The sequence below is a fragment of the Topomyia yanbarensis genome, chromosome 3 (assembly GCF_030247195.1).
Source record: "Topomyia yanbarensis strain Yona2022 chromosome 3, ASM3024719v1, whole genome shotgun sequence".
Taxonomy (NCBI): Eukaryota; Metazoa; Arthropoda; class Insecta; order Diptera; family Culicidae; genus Topomyia; species Topomyia yanbarensis.
Window position 1 is genome coordinate 210,554,042 of NC_080672.1, and position 15,982 is coordinate 210,570,023.

Genomic DNA, 15,982 nt, shown 5'->3' on the forward strand with positions numbered 1-15,982 from the left:
AGCAATGAGCGGGAATCCACACTAAGGTAATTTGATAAGATTTATTTGTTAATTTAGTTAAGTATTCTCGTATCTTCTTCAAAAAGAACGGAGCGTGATTATCAAGCTTTAATGAGCGTAGTGCCTTAATTGTTCTGAGGCTATCTGTGAGGATGAAATAATGGCTCGGAAGTAAAGTATCAATGATTTCCAGACTATAGTGAACTGCTGCTAGTTCGGCTGTGTAAACAGAGGCAGGTTCTGCAAGCTTGAAAGAGATCGAGGTGTTATTGTTGAAAATACCGAAGCCAGTGGCCTCATTGATTCGTGACCCATCAGTGTAGAACATTTTATGGCAGTCAATGTGTTGGTATTTACTTATGAATATTTTAGGGATCTCCAGAGAGCGCTGGTGATGCGGGATTCCACGAATTTCCTCTTGCATGGACATGTCGAAAAATAAAGTGGAATCGGGAGTATCTAGTATATTGACATGTCAGAATATAACTAGAAGGCGTTATTTCTTGTGACATGTGATTGAAGTACACTGTCATGAATCTGGTTTGGGATTGAAGCTCGACAAGTCTTTCGAAATTTTCAATTACAAGTGGATTCATAACCTCACATCGTATAAGTAAACGAGAGGAGAGATCGCAGAATCGATCTTTTAAGGGAAGAACTCCCGCTAGAACTTCAAGACTCATCGTATGTGTCGATTGCATGGAACCTAAGGCGATTCGTAAACAACGATACTGTATTCGTTCCAATTTAATAATATGAGTGTTTGCAGCTGAACGGAAACAGAAGCACCCATATTCCATTACTGAAAGTATCGTTGTTTGATACAATCTTATCACGTCACTTGGATGAGCACCCCACCAAGATCCGGTTATTGTTCGGAGAAAATTTATCCTTTGTTGGCACTTCTTTATCAGATACCTAATGTGGCCTCCCCATGTACCTTTAGAATCGAACCAAATTCCGAGATATTTAAAGGTCATGACTTGGGCTATCGTTCTAACAACCAACTGAAGCTGAAGCTGAGCTGGATCACGCTTCCTTGAAAAAACCTGTTTTAATCCACCTAGCGGTGCAATTGTGCCTTTCTCATTTCTCTAAACTATGGCACGGAGGCTTTTTATGTTCAACATAATCGTGGAAATGTCCATTACATTCTTAGTACACTTTGCACTTATACACAATGGCATGCCAGCCACGAACTTGATGAGCTACGTGTCGACGGTGAAACACTTGAAACAAAAAATATCATACTCCATTAGCCTAATCAGCATTAGATCAATGTTATCTGCTTGCTAACTCATTTTGTCATGCGGGGGTGGGTATGTGAAGAGGGCGAAAGTCCCATGAACGAACGACTCCCCAGCTTAAATTGGTATGCTTTGTGATATAGTGGTGGTTTAAAGATGATGGGGTTGAAAGGGAGGGGCATGAGGGCTGGATGGGGTGGTGGTCTGAGGGGTGATTTAGGGAGATTTTTAAAGGAGGGGCGCGAACAGTAGAGGGGGGGTGTAACCCCTCTCCGTAAATCATCAACTACGCCCCTGTTAAAATCCAGAAACCCTAAACGAGTCGAAAAAAAAATTTGGCCGGGATTAGGTTGACGTTTTTCAGAGTGATTGCATAACCTTTCTATATGAGAAAGGCAAAAACGTGCCAAAATCCAAAAAAGTGAATCGTAGTCAAATTTTTTTTTTCGAGTTTGCATCAAATCTCGATGTTTCATGCACCTTGAACACATTTAGCATCAAAAATAAAAATTCTATTTTTAATTTTTCCTATAGTTTATATGAGAAATTTCTGTGTGGCCGCACTCTGAAACCCGTAATTCCGGAACCAGAATTCCGATCGATCCAAAATTCAATAGCAGCCGATGGGAAGGTTGCACCTTTCATTTGAGGCTAAGTTTGGGCAAATCGGTCCAGCCATCTCTGAGAAAAATGAGTGACATTATTTGACACATACGCACATACATACACACACATACACACACATACATACATACACACACACATACATACATACATACACACACACATACAGACTTTTTCCAATCTCGACGAACTGAGTCAAATGGGATATGACACTCGGCCCTCCGGGCCGGGATTAGCTTGACGTTTTTCAGAGTGATTGCATAACCTTTCTATATGAGAAAGGCAAAAATGTGCCAAAATCCAAAAAAGTGAATCGTAGTCAAATTTTTTTTTCGAGTTTGCATCAAATCTCGACGTTTCATGCACCTTGAACACATTTAGCATCAAAAATATAAATTCTATTTTTAATTTTTCCTATAGTTTATATGAGAAATTTCTGTGTGGCCGCACTCTGAAACCCGTAATTCCGGAACCAGAATTCCGATCGATCTAAAATTCAATAGCAGCTGATGGGAAGGTTGCACCTTTCATTTGGCTAAGTTTGGGCAAATCGGTCCAGCCATCTCTGAGAAAAATGAGTGACATTATTTGACACATACGCACATACATACACACACACATACATACATACACACACACATACAGACTTTTTCCAATCTCGACGAACTGAGTCAAATGGGATATGACACTCGGCCCTCCGGGCCGGGATTAGGTTGACGTTTTTCAGAGTGATTGCATAACCTTTCTATATGAGAAAGGCAAAACAACCAACTCTGTTTTCTCCGTAGAGAAATCGATGCCTAACTTCAAAGCCCAACTTGATAAATTATCCAAACTATCTTGCAGTGGTTGTTGTAAATTTATGGCTTTTGGTCCTGTAACAGAAACCACGCCATCATCTGCAAGTTGCCTTAGAGTGCATGGGCTGACAATACAATTATCAATGTCATTCACGTAAAAATTGTAGAGAAGGGGGCTTAAACAAGAACCTTGTGGGAGGCCCATGTAACTTATTCTGAATGTTGCCAAATCGCCATATGAAAAATGCATGTGCTTTTCTGACAATAAGTTGCATAAATAATTATTTAATATTGGTGAAAGACCACATTGATGTAGTTTCTCTGAGAGAACATCAATGGAAACAGAGTCGAATGCTCCTTTTATGTCTAAGAACACAGACGGCATTTGTTCTTTTTTGCGTAAGCTAGTTGGATTTCTGACGAAAGTAGCGCCAGACAATCATTCGTTCCCTTTCCCCTCCGAAAACCAAACTGGGTATCTGATAGCAAGCCGTTCGCCTCAACCCAATTGTCGAGACGTTGTAGGATAATTTTTTCCAACAATTTCCTGATGCAGGATAGCATTGCAATCGGTCGATACGAGTTATGGTTGGAGGCTGGTTTTCCCGGTTTTGGAATGGCGATAACTCTCACTTGTCTCATACTATTCGATTCAAACCGTTGAGACCGCAAAATGTCTGTGGGTACATGTGTGTATCAAATAAAGCCGCTCAATTTTCTCAGAGATGGCTGAACCGATTTGCACAAACTTAGTTTCAAATGACCGGTTCTAACGCTTCCACAACCTGCTATTGTATTTTTTTTGTTGATCCTACTTGCGGTTCCGGAATTATGAGCTGAAGACTGCAGCCACATAGCAAATTCCTAAATAAACTTGCAACATGAAGATGTCCAAATGATGCAATACATATTGAAACGGATTTAACATTACTTGGCTTAGTGGGCCTAGATCCATAAAGACCAATCAAAGTAGTTTTGGCCATATTGGCCACCACTTAGGGGGTGGAGATAGCGTAGTTGGTAAATCGATTGCCTTGTACCCAACTCAACTGGGTTCAATTCCCGACCCCGCACATATTGTTAGAGATTTCCCTAAAGAGATTTCTCCAACCCGACAAAGAGGCGAATGACCCTAAGGTTAAAACCTGTTTCTTTAATTTTTGCTTTTTCGCTGAGTGGTAAACTAAGCATTCTATGAACCATGTGATGGAATGCTGCCATTTTATGCTTATAAGAATGGTTTGAAGTATTTGGTATAACTCTTTCTGTATTGGTAGGTTTTCTATAAATTTCACAAGTCAAGGATTTTTCTTCTATTATTACAAGGATATCCAAAAATGGTAATTTGTTTTCTTTTTCTTCTTCATGTGTGAACTTGATATTATTATGAATGTTGTTAATAGCTTCCAATATCTTTGTTAAACTTCTCCGTTTGATAATGCAAAAAGTATCATCAACATATCTCCACCAGCGCTCTGGCAACAAATCTTTCATCTTTAAACATTCTTCTAGGTTTGCTATGAAAAGCTCACAAAGAAATGGAGAGAGTGGGTTACCTATAGGGGCACCCTTAGTTTGTTTATAGAAGACACCTCGGAATGTGAAATAATTTTCTTCTATGCAAAGGCGAGTAAGTTTAAGATAAGATATCACTTTGTTTTTCCATAGACTATTGCTATTCAGTTGTAGTAACCAATCCTCTAAGAGGTTAATTTTTTTTTTCATAAAACGTTTATTTGACACGGCATTTGCAAAAGCTTTTTTACGCCGGGGTTTTTTTTACATAACATGTTACAAAGGTTCTTAAGACTATCACGTTATAAAAAAATTCACTTTCTAATGCTAATACTGAGGATAATCATCATTTTGAATGTTTTTAATTATACTCTATTTTCTTGAATTTCATTGTAAACCTATTGATAGTTTTTCTGTAATCTTTGTTTATTTTTTTTTCTTTATTTATATCGTTTTATCTAACTTAACTAACTGCGAAGAAATCTAAATTGTTTGTGGGTAGCAAGGGAAAAAACTAGAAACATTGTGGGGATAATTATATTTGAATATTTATTGTTTTCAGGAAATGATAAATATGGCTCATGTATGTAAGATCTCGTAAAGCGAGGATATCACGAACAGGTACATAGGGTGGTTTTCTTCTGGCTTGTAAGGAGTCTATTAATTGGGATCTGGCTTCACGATATTCAGTGCAAGATCAAACAACATGTTCAATGTCTTCGTAACCCTCTCCGCAAGCACATTGATTATCTTCTGCGATCCCAATACGGCGGAGATGCGCATTCAACGTATAATGGTTGGACATGAGTCTAGACATCACACGAATGAAGTTTCGACTTACATCCAACCCTTTGAACCATGCCTTCGTTGATACTTTAGGGATAATTGAGTGCAACCATCGTCCCAGATCTCCATTGTCCCATGATGTTTGCCAACTAGTAAGCGTCCTCTGACGAGAAGCGCTATAAAATTCATTGAAGGCAATAGGTCTTTCATAGATGTCACCGTCCAGCGCCCCTATTTTGGCTAAATTATCCGCTCTCTCATTACCCGGTATGGAGCAATGAGCGGGAATCCACACTAAGGTAATTTGATAAGATTTATTTGTTAATTTAGTTAAGTATTCTCGTATCTTCTTCAAAAAGAACGGAGCGTGATTATCAAGCTTTAATGAGCGTAGTGCCTTAATTGTGCTGAGGCTATCTGTGAGGATGAAATAATGGCTCGGAAGTAAAGTATCAATGATTTCCGGACTATAGTGAACTGCTGCTAGTTCGGCTGTGTAAACAGAGGCAGGTTCTGCAAGCTTGAAAGAGATCGAGGTGTTATTGTTGAAAATACCGAAGCCAGTGGCCTCATTGATTCGTGACCCATCAGTGTAGAACATTTTATGGCAGTCAATGTGTTGGTATTTACTTATGAATATTTTAGGGATCTCCAGAGAGCGCTGGTGATGCGGGATTCCACGAATTTCCTCTTGCATGGACATGTCGAAAAATAAAGTGGAATCGGGAGTATCTAGTATATTGACATGTCAGAATATAACTAGAAGGCGTTATTTCTTGTGACATGTGATTGAAGTACACTGTCATGAATCTGGTTTGGGATTGAAGCTCGACAAGTCTTTCGAAATTTTCAATTACAAGTGGATTCATAACCTCACATCGTATAAGTAAACGAGAGGAGAGATCGCAGAATCGATCTTTTAAGGGAAGAACTCCCGCTAGAACTTCAAGACTCATCGTATGTGTCGATTGCATGGAACCTAAGGCGATTCGTAAACAACGATACTGTATTCGTTCCAATTTAATAATATGAGTGTTTGCAGCTGAACGGAAACAGAAGCACCCATATTCCATTACTGAAAGTATCGTTGTTTGATACAATCTTATCACGTCACTTGGATGAGCACCCCACCAAGATCCGGTTATTGTTCGGAGAAAATTTATCCTTTGTTGGCACTTCTTTATCAGATACCTAATGTGGCCTCCCCATGTACCTTTAGAATCGAACCAAATTCCGAGATATTTAAAGGTCATGACTTGGGCTATCGTTCTAACAACCAACTGAAGCTGAAGCTGAGCTGGATCACGCTTCCTTGAAAAAACCTGTTTTAATCCACCTAGCGGTGCAATTGTGCCTTTCTCATTTCTCTAAACTATGGCACGGAGGCTTTTTATGTTCAACATAATCGTGGAAATGTCCATTACATTCTTAGTACACTTTGCACTTATACACAATGGCATGCCAGCCACGAACTTGATGAGCTACGTGTCGACGGTGAAACACTTGAAACAAAAAATATCATACTCCATTAGCCTAATCAGCATTAGATCAATGTTATCTGCTTGCTAACTCATTTTGTCATGCGGGGGTGGGTATGTGAAGAGGGCGAAAGTCCCATGAACGAACGACTCCCCAGCTTAAATTGGTATGCTTTGTGATATAGTGGTGGTTTAAAAATGATGGGGTTGAAAGGGAGGGGTATGAGGGCTGGATGGGGTGGTGGTCTGAGGGGTGATTTAGGGAGATTTTTAAAGGAGGGGCGCGAACAGTAGAGGGGGGGTGTAACCCCTCTCCGTAAATCATCAACTACGCCCCTGTTAAAATCCAGAAACCCTAAACGAGTCGAAAAAAAAATTTGGCCGGGATTAGGTTGACGTTTTTCAGAGTGATTGCATAACCTTTCTATATGAGAAAGGCAAAAACGTGCCAAAATCCAAAAAAGTGAATCGTAGTCAAATTTTTTTTTCGAGTTTGCATCAAATCTCGATGTTTCATGCACCTTGAACACATTTAGCATCAAAAATAAAAATTCTATTTTTAATTTTTCCTATAGTTTATATGAGAAATTTCTGTGTGGCCGCACTCTGAAACCCGTAATTCCGGAACCAGAATTCCGATCGATCCAAAATTCAATAGCAGCCGATGGGAAGGTTGCACCTTTCATTTGAGGCTAAGTTTGGGCAAATCGGTCCAGCCATCTCTGAGAAAAATGAGTGACATTATTTGACACATACGCACATGCATACACACACATACACACACATACATACATACACACACACATACATACATACACACACACATACAGACTTTTTCCAATCTCGACGAACTGAGTCAAATGGGATATGACACTCGGCCCTCCGGGCCGGGATTAGCTTGACGTTTTTCAGAGTGATTGCATAACCTTTCTATATGAGAAAGGCAAAAATGTGCCAAAATCCAAAAAAGTGAATCGTAGTCAAATTTTTTTTTCGAGTTTGCATCAAATCTCGACGTTTCATGCACCTTGAACACATTTAGCATCAAAAATATAAATTCTATTTTTAATTTTTCCTATAGTTTATATGAGAAATTTCTGTGTGGCCGCACTCTGAAACCCGTAATTCCGGAACCAGAATTCCGATCGATCTAAAATTCAATAGCAGCTGATGGGAAGGCTGCACCTTTCATTTGGCTAAGTTTGGGCAAATCGGTCCAGCCATCTCTGAGAAAAATGAGTGACATTATTTGACACATACGCACATACATACACACACACATACATACATACACACACACATACAGACTTTTTCCAATCTCGACGAACTGAGTCAAATGGGATATGACACTCGGCCCTCCGGGCCGGGATTAGGTTGACGTTTTTCAGAGTGATTGCATAACCTTTCTATATGAGAAAGGCAAAACAACCAACTCTGTTTTCTCCGTAGAGAAATCGATGCCTAACTTCAAAGCCCAACTTGATAAATTATCCAAACTATCTTGCAGTGGTTGTTGTAAATTTATGGCTTTTGGTCCTGTAACAGAAACCACGCCATCATCTGCAAGTTGCCTTAGAGTGCATGGGCTGACAATACAATTATCAATGTCATTCACGTAAAAATTGTAGAGAAGGGGGCTTAAACAAGAACCTTGTGGGAGGCCCATGTAACTTATTCTGAATGTTGCCAAATCGCCATATGAAAAATGCATGTGCTTTTCTGACAATAAGTTGCATAAATAATTATTTAATATTGGTGAAAGACCACATTGATGTAGTTTCTCTGAGAGAACATCAATGGAAACAGAGTCGAATGCTCCTTTTATGTCTAAGAACACAGACAGCATTTGTTCTTTTTTGCGTAAGCTAGTTGGATTTCTGACGAAAGTAGCGCCAGACAATCGTTCCCTTTCCCCTCCGAAAACCAAACTGGGTATCTGATAGCAAGCCGTTCGCCTCAACCCAATTGTCGAGACGTCGTAGGATAATTTTTTCCAACAATTTCCTGATGCAGGATAGCATTGCAATCGGTCGATACGAGTTATGGTTGGAGGCTGGTTTTCCCGGTTTTGGAATGGCGATAACTCTCACTTGTCTCCAGTCGTGCGGGACTATGTTCTGCTCAAGAAGCTTATTGAATAAATTCAACAAGCGTCTTTTTGCTAGGTCAGGCAGATTCTTCACCAAGTTGAATTTAATTCTGTCTGGACCCGGAGCATTATTGTTGCATGAGAGGAGTGCAATTGAAAATTCCATCATTGTCAAAGGCGAATCTATGGAATCGTTACTTGTGGGAGCATCGCGAATGATTTTCTGCGCAGGAGCAGAATCTGGACAAACTTTCTTGGCAAAATTAAATATCCAGCGATTCGAAAAATCTTCGCTTTCATTAGTCACGTTACGATTCCTCATTCTTCTGGCTGTGTTCCAAAGAGTACTCATTGATGCTTCTCTTGACAAGCCATCAACGAAACGTCTCCAATAACTAGACTTTTTGGCACGACGGAGACTGTCAAATTTGTTTTGTAAAATCAAATAATTCTCAAAGTTTGCACGTGTACACTCTTTCCGTTTCATAATTTCTTTGTAAGCAACTTGTTTAGCTTCATATGCATCCGAGCACTCTTTGTCCCACCAGGGATTAGGAGGCCGGCTGTTCATTATCATGCCAGGATTGCATTTCGTTTGGGTTTGTTCTGCTGCTTCAATAATCAAACCCGCTAGAAATTCATATTCTTCGGTAGGTGGTAGCTCTTCCGTCAAAACAAGAGAAGTGGAAATTAAAGATTGGTATTTTTTCCAATCAATATTTCGTGTCAAGTCATAAGGGACATTGATTGAATTCGTGAGGCCTAATTTACTGTTAATTGAAATAACGACTGGCAAATGATCGCTACCGTGAGGATCAGGTACAACCTTCCACGTGCAATCTAACCGAAGTGATGTCGAGCATAGAGATAGATCTAATGCACTTGGTCGTGCGGGTGGTCTGGGAATGCGTGTTGCTTCGCCTGTATTTAAAACTGTCATATTGAGCTCGTCACAAACATTGTATATCAAAGAGGATCGATTATCATTGAAGAGGGAACCCCACAATACTCCGTGCGAGTTGAAGTCTCCCAGTATCAGCCGCGGAGCAGCCATGGATTCCACTACCTCAAAAATCTGACGTTGTCCAATTTGAGCTTTGGGAGGTATATATATAGAAGCGATAGACATGTCTTTGCCTTTAATATTCGTTTGGACAGCAACAGCCTCAATGCCCGCAAACAAGGGGATGTTAATTCTATAGAAAGAATAGCACTTTTTAATTCCTAGAAGCACTCCTCCATATGGGGTGTCTCGGTCTAGGCGAATAATGTTGAAATCATTCAAGTTGAAATTAATGTTTGAGGTAAGCCATGTTTCACATAAAGCAAAAGCATCGCATTTCAAATTATGCAGCAAAATTTTTAAGGAGTCAATTTAGGTATGATACTTCTGCAATTCCACTGTAAAACAGTGATGGAATCTTTCATTGTAGGAGGTGAATTACCCATTGAAAGATACAATCGCTGCAAGGATGGGCCATTGAGCAATCAGCTGCTCTAAAAATGTTCTAATTGTTGGGAGGAACGCTGAAAGTATACTTTTTAGTGGTTCAGAAATATTGAATGCTTTGAAAATCCAATCAACAATTTCAGAAAATTTCAATAAACCTATCCCCGGTTGAGGCTCGGAGGAAGTTGAAGTTTTATTATTTCCAGTAATGGTGTTCTGTTTGGATTGTACATTACCAAAACCGGGAGGGACTGGCTTCGGTATTACATCGGAATTCTTTAGCTTTGGCCGCAATTTATTTGTTGGAGGAGAAATTTTAAGGCCCTTGCTTGGCAGTTTGGGAAAAGAGGATTGTTTTCTTTTCCTGGATCCTCTAGGTAAACCAAATGATGTACCTTCGGACGCTTCGTCAGAGTCAGACTCTTTCGGCAATAGAATAGCGTATCTGTTTTCTGGGACCGTGGGTTCAGGAGTAGCATTTTTCAGTATTTCTGCATAAGAGCGCTTAGATCTCTCCTTCAAGGATCGTTTAATTTTCTCCTCCCGCAATTTATATATGGGACATGCAAGGAGGTCGTGTGAAGTTTCTCCGCAATGTAAACATTTTTCTAAGTTTTTATTGCATGTATCCTCTTGATGAGACCCCCCACATTTGCCACACCGTACCTTATTGGAACAGTAAGTGGCTGTGGGGCCAAGCTGTTTACAATTGAGGCAATTCATCACACGAGGGATGAAAAGGCGAACGGGGAGACGAATTTTATTAATGAGAACATGGCTAGGCAAAGCAGACCCAGCGAAAGTTACACGAAATGAATAGGATGGTCGGTAAACTTTTTTCTCTTCTTCGATTGATACTGAGTATAATTGCTTAACATCGAGTATTTTTACTTTATTAAGCAGGGTGTTCTTGAAACAACCAACACCATGCTTAAGTATATCCTCGGCAGTTAGGCTGGGTTCGGAGATGACTCCATCGCATTCTATATCGCGCGAAAGTATATAAACTTTATATTCACGCGTGAAGAGTTCGCAGGCTACTATCTCGTTAGCTTGTCTAATGTTATCAATGCTAACTCGAAGTTTATCTTTATTTACTTTCACGATCTCTGTTACAGCAGAAAATCGTGAAGGCAGATCCCGTGCAATTTGCACAAGGTTTAATGGCTTTCCTTTCCGCCTGAAGAAAACCTGCCAAGGTCCAGAAGACCCTTGGGGGTATAATTTTATTCTAAGGGGAATTGAGGGAGGAGGATCAGAAGAGTTTTGCTCTTGTGAAATGGAGGATTCCATCTCACTATCCTCCATCTCGCATACCATACACAGTAAGTAAATTAAATACTAACACTAGCAAAATTATATTAAAATCTACCTGTCCTTCGAAGAGTTGCAGATTCACGTTGTCTCCCTCTGTCACGCTCGGGTTGAACACAGCGCAACCACCACTACCAAGATGGAGCCGCTGTTTACCTGTGGGTCCAGGGGTATTTCCTTACTATGCAGCGTGGCTAGGTACACTAATACACAAAAGCCCGTTTCTGCACTAGCACAGATGAATAAGTGATGATGAAGCGAGACGCTTCACCAACAAGATGCAGCTCTGTCTCACTTAGCGCCGACTGTATGCAGCGTAACCACTACCACCACCAAGGTGGGGCCGCCGCTTACCTGTGGGTCCAGAGGTATTCCCCTACTACGCAGCGTGGCTAGGTACACAAATACTCAAAATCCCGTATCTGCACTAATACGGATGAATGAATGATGATGAAGCGAGCCGCTTCACCAACCAGATGCAGCTCTGTCTCACTCCGTCGCAAGCGCCGGTTGTATGCAGCGCAACTACTACTACCACCAAGGTGGGGCGTCGCTTACCTGAGACTTCGTTGCTTTCGCACCAACACTCGCTTATCGCTTGGTACCACCACCAAACGACCGCTCTCGCAGCCAACAATCCTGCCTGTCTCCGCACCAACACGGCATCAAATACTGACACGGTACACAAACTTCTAGCCTATTCACGGCTTGCACAGCCTTGGTTGTTACAACCAATCAGCAAATACAACCTTTCAAGGCGAAGGCTAAAACTGTTGTGAAGAGGTTAATTGAATCTTTTACATGCACACTTGGGAATAGGGCGGGTACATCAAAAGCAACCATTATCTCGTCATCTTTGATTTCACCTGACTTCTGAAGTTTGATTGCGAAATCTTGTGTGCTCTTAACTGAGCAACTATGGAATTGTTTAGGCATTGTTTGGAATTCGTTAACCAAATATTTTGCAATTTTTTGGGTAGGGGCATTTACAGCTGAAATAATTTCCCTAATTTCATTCCCAGGTTTGTGTATTTTAGGTAGTCCCTTAATTCTAGGTAAGGCGGGATTTGAAACATTGAGACGTGACAGACTATCCCCTAGGACGGGTTTGCATTCTTTAAGGGTTTTATCGACACGTTTGATCATGTCAGGGAGAGGATTTATTCTTTGAATTCTAAACATAAAATAAACTCTGGTCCATAGTTTATTTTATGTTGCGTGTCAGTATCATATTGATGCTTATCCATGACTATTACTTCATTTCCCTTGTATGCCTTGCCGAAGTAAACCGGCTTTTCCCTCAATTCTTTGGTGATTGTTAATTCTTTTGTATCTTACTGAGTTACCGAAACATTTTTTTTAATGATTCCAACTACTCTGGCGTCATTAATTTTTTCCAAAGGGATGTTGGAATTCTTCAATCAATAATCATTTCTTCGAAGTTTTGTTTAGGTGTTATTGCATAGTTTAGTCCCCGGTTTAGTAATTCCAATTGTTCATTGGTTCATTGCGAAGAGTGATTAACCACGAAGTGCTCCAAAACCTGTACAGTAGGTTTTGGAGGACGGTCAAGAGAATATTTCCATTTGACGTTGAAATTTTTTTTGGTAAGCAACTTACGTTTCCTTTCACTTTTTTCTGCTACTTTCACTTTGGTTAAGAATGAATTAAAATCTGCTAGTTTTAGATGCAAATTGTAACACTACAAAGTTGTCACGTTCAATACATTATAAGTCTTTGAATTAGATTTAATTAAGAACAGCATTAAGCAATAAGATACCAAATCGGTAATTTTTTGGGATGCAGTTTCCCGAATTACCATTGCCCGATATGGACTACAGTCGTGATTCACTGGTTGGTCAATTTTAACTGGACCGCTTTTTAGTTGGGCCTCTGCTAGTTGGATCTGAATGTCAAAATCTCGTGTCAAATTCACTTTGCCAAGCAAACTGAAATAGTTAGTGTTGCGGCAGAGCGCAATCTGTGCACATACCCCCGCCGATATGTCATCTGTGATAGAGTGCGCCTAATAAAGTTAAGTTCAGTCCCGTTCAGCCACCGCCAGCGGCGGTCGGTTGATCATCGTCCAGCACTGTATTATTTTATACTTTCGTATCACAGTCCGTCTTTCGTTTCGCCAATTTGTGTTTCGTTCGATTGTGCTCATTGAATATTGGAAGGTAGGAATAGGATCTACCGCTACGATCGATTTCCCATTTGAACCGTCGAGAGCAACAGACCGTGAATAAAAATTTTTTCCGCTGTACTGGTAATGCGTAGTTATTCCTCGTGAGCCACATTCCATCGGTGTCCCGTTTTCGATTGTGCCTTCACAAGTCGCCCGTGTGCGAGTTCCGAAGGTTCGAACCGCCGGAAATCACGATCCTGCCTCAACAGTTAGAGATGTAACCAGATGCATTTTCGCCCCAACTAGCGAATCAAATTCGTTAGTTGGACAGAGGGTGTGGCCCAACCAGCGATTCACGACTGTACACAAATTGCCCGAATTTTCCGAAAATACAATAAAACTACAGTCAACACTGAACTTGTCCTAGAAAACCTGCTATGCAGCCAACTGCGTTTTTTAGCTTTCCACTTTCTATTGAACATGAAAATTTGTTTGAATTTTATTCATTTTAAATGTAACGATGAATTTCTAAGAGTTTACATTATTCTGAATATGGTTAATCCATTGAAAATTTTTTTTTGAATGTTTTTGATTTCGATAATAACTTCTGAAATTTTGTCTTCTTTTACATACATGTGTAGTAAATTGCTTTTAACTTTTAATTTTATTGCTTTGACCTTTTTTCTTCTTGTGAATATGAACTAGTCGAGAATTTTTCTTCTTCTTTTGAATGTAGATCGTAAACAAAAGTAAACGTTAAAAGAACAAACGGCGACTTAACCCTATGTCTGCTACTGTAGGAGTCAAGGTCTTTTGGCATTAGAAATGCGAAACACCTGAGTCTACGGCATGTCCGGACAAGCGTAAAGTAACTTGTTATTTCATGCTGTCGGTTCCGCAAAACATGATTTGCAGTGTTAAGGAGGGGGTACGGTTTCAGAGCGAAAAAAAAAATTTTTTTTGCTAATTATTTTATAACTTTGCGTGAAGCGAGTTGATCAAAACTTTTGTACATTGTAGAATATCATTTCAATAACATGCTGTAATTTTTCTATGCAGAAATATCGACAAACGACTCGGCAACGAAGCTTTTTGTACAACGTCTATGCAAAAACATGATTTGCGGTGTTATCCGGCATTCCAAAACTACTTAACCGATTTCTTTCAAACTTGGCAAACATATTCTATTTAAAAAATACCTAACCCGTACGTTGAGTTTGGCCGGAGTCGCAAAGGTTGCGAGTTCGAATCTCGCCTCTGGGGGATTTTTTTTTCACATGATTGCTTAGCTTCACTCACCATTTTCGATCGTTTTTCCCCGTTGGATACCACCAGTCCTAAATAAGATATTGGCACTTAAGTCAAAAACCAAAAAAATGAATTATTAGCTTGAAAAGTTTCCAGAAAGATTTATAATATGTCTTGACTTGCGAAATTTTCATCTCCTCGGAGTGAGAATCTGTGCTTAATTTATTTATGTACATCCCAATATAAAAATTTCAAAGCAGGAGCACGAGAAGGTTGATTTCACGTCGTCCAACATACTTCAAGCAAATCAGAAATTCAAGATTGTCGTCAACAATAGGAGTGTTAAATTTTATCTGTGTTGTTGGTATGCCAGATGCACAGAATTATCTGTGTTTCACAGATTTTCAATATACTGCACAGATTTACACAGTTTTCTGTTTTAATGTACAGATTTACACAGTTTTCTGTTATAAAGCACAGAATAGCACAGATTTCTCAATTTTTTACCCCGCGCTCAATTTTTGCCTCGCTCAAAAACCGAAAAAAGTCACCACTTCTTCTTTTGAGACAAACTTGTACGTTTGTACTGATTTTTACATAGGCTACGCACAGATTTCACAAAATATTACCTGGCATTCCTTTGGTACTGATAAATTTCTAGCATCACCTATAGAATCACTTAATTTTTGTAATGCTGTAACATAGTCTGTAAATCATTGTCACGATTAAAATCATCTATGTAAATCATTGTCACAATTAAAATTATCCTTAATATATAGTTTTGTACCTAGATATAGTTGTGTATATTTCCCAATTCGTTTTGCGATAATTAAACAATGGACTAAGAAGATTGGAAACAGCTTCTTGAGAAAGTGAAAAAAGTTACTGGAAGGTGATCAGAATCAAAGTCAGTATGTGTAATTAATTCGCTACAAATGTGACTTTGATACGTGAAAACCAATCAACCGATTTAATCCACCTAGCAGAGAGATGAGACATTTCTTACACACTCAGTCTACTTTCTACTTCTGCCCAAGTCAGACGTACAATCGAACCAAGTGAACAACAACTAGCAACCTCTCGATCTAGTGTGCATTGTCTCGAGAACAAAGGAAACTTTTAATTTATTCTTGCCATCCACGGCTTACATATACTAGGCTAGCTCGTTAGAGTGTAAACATTTAACGAGAGCGCGTCATAGAAATCGTCGGCAAAAACAATTACATGAAATTCATATATTGTTTGCTGCTAACGAATTGTCGGCACCTGGTAAATCAAAAGGAAGCTATGCGAATGTCCAAAA

General features: G+C 39.7%; 1 protein-coding gene across 5 annotated transcripts in view; it reads right to left on the reverse strand.

The window, feature by feature from the left end:
• The window catches only part of LOC131690670 (protein vav), a 1,592,017-nt gene that overhangs the window by 1,181,664 nt on the left and 394,371 nt on the right, over positions 1-15,982 (reverse strand). The gene's annotated exons all lie outside the window — the stretch shown is intronic.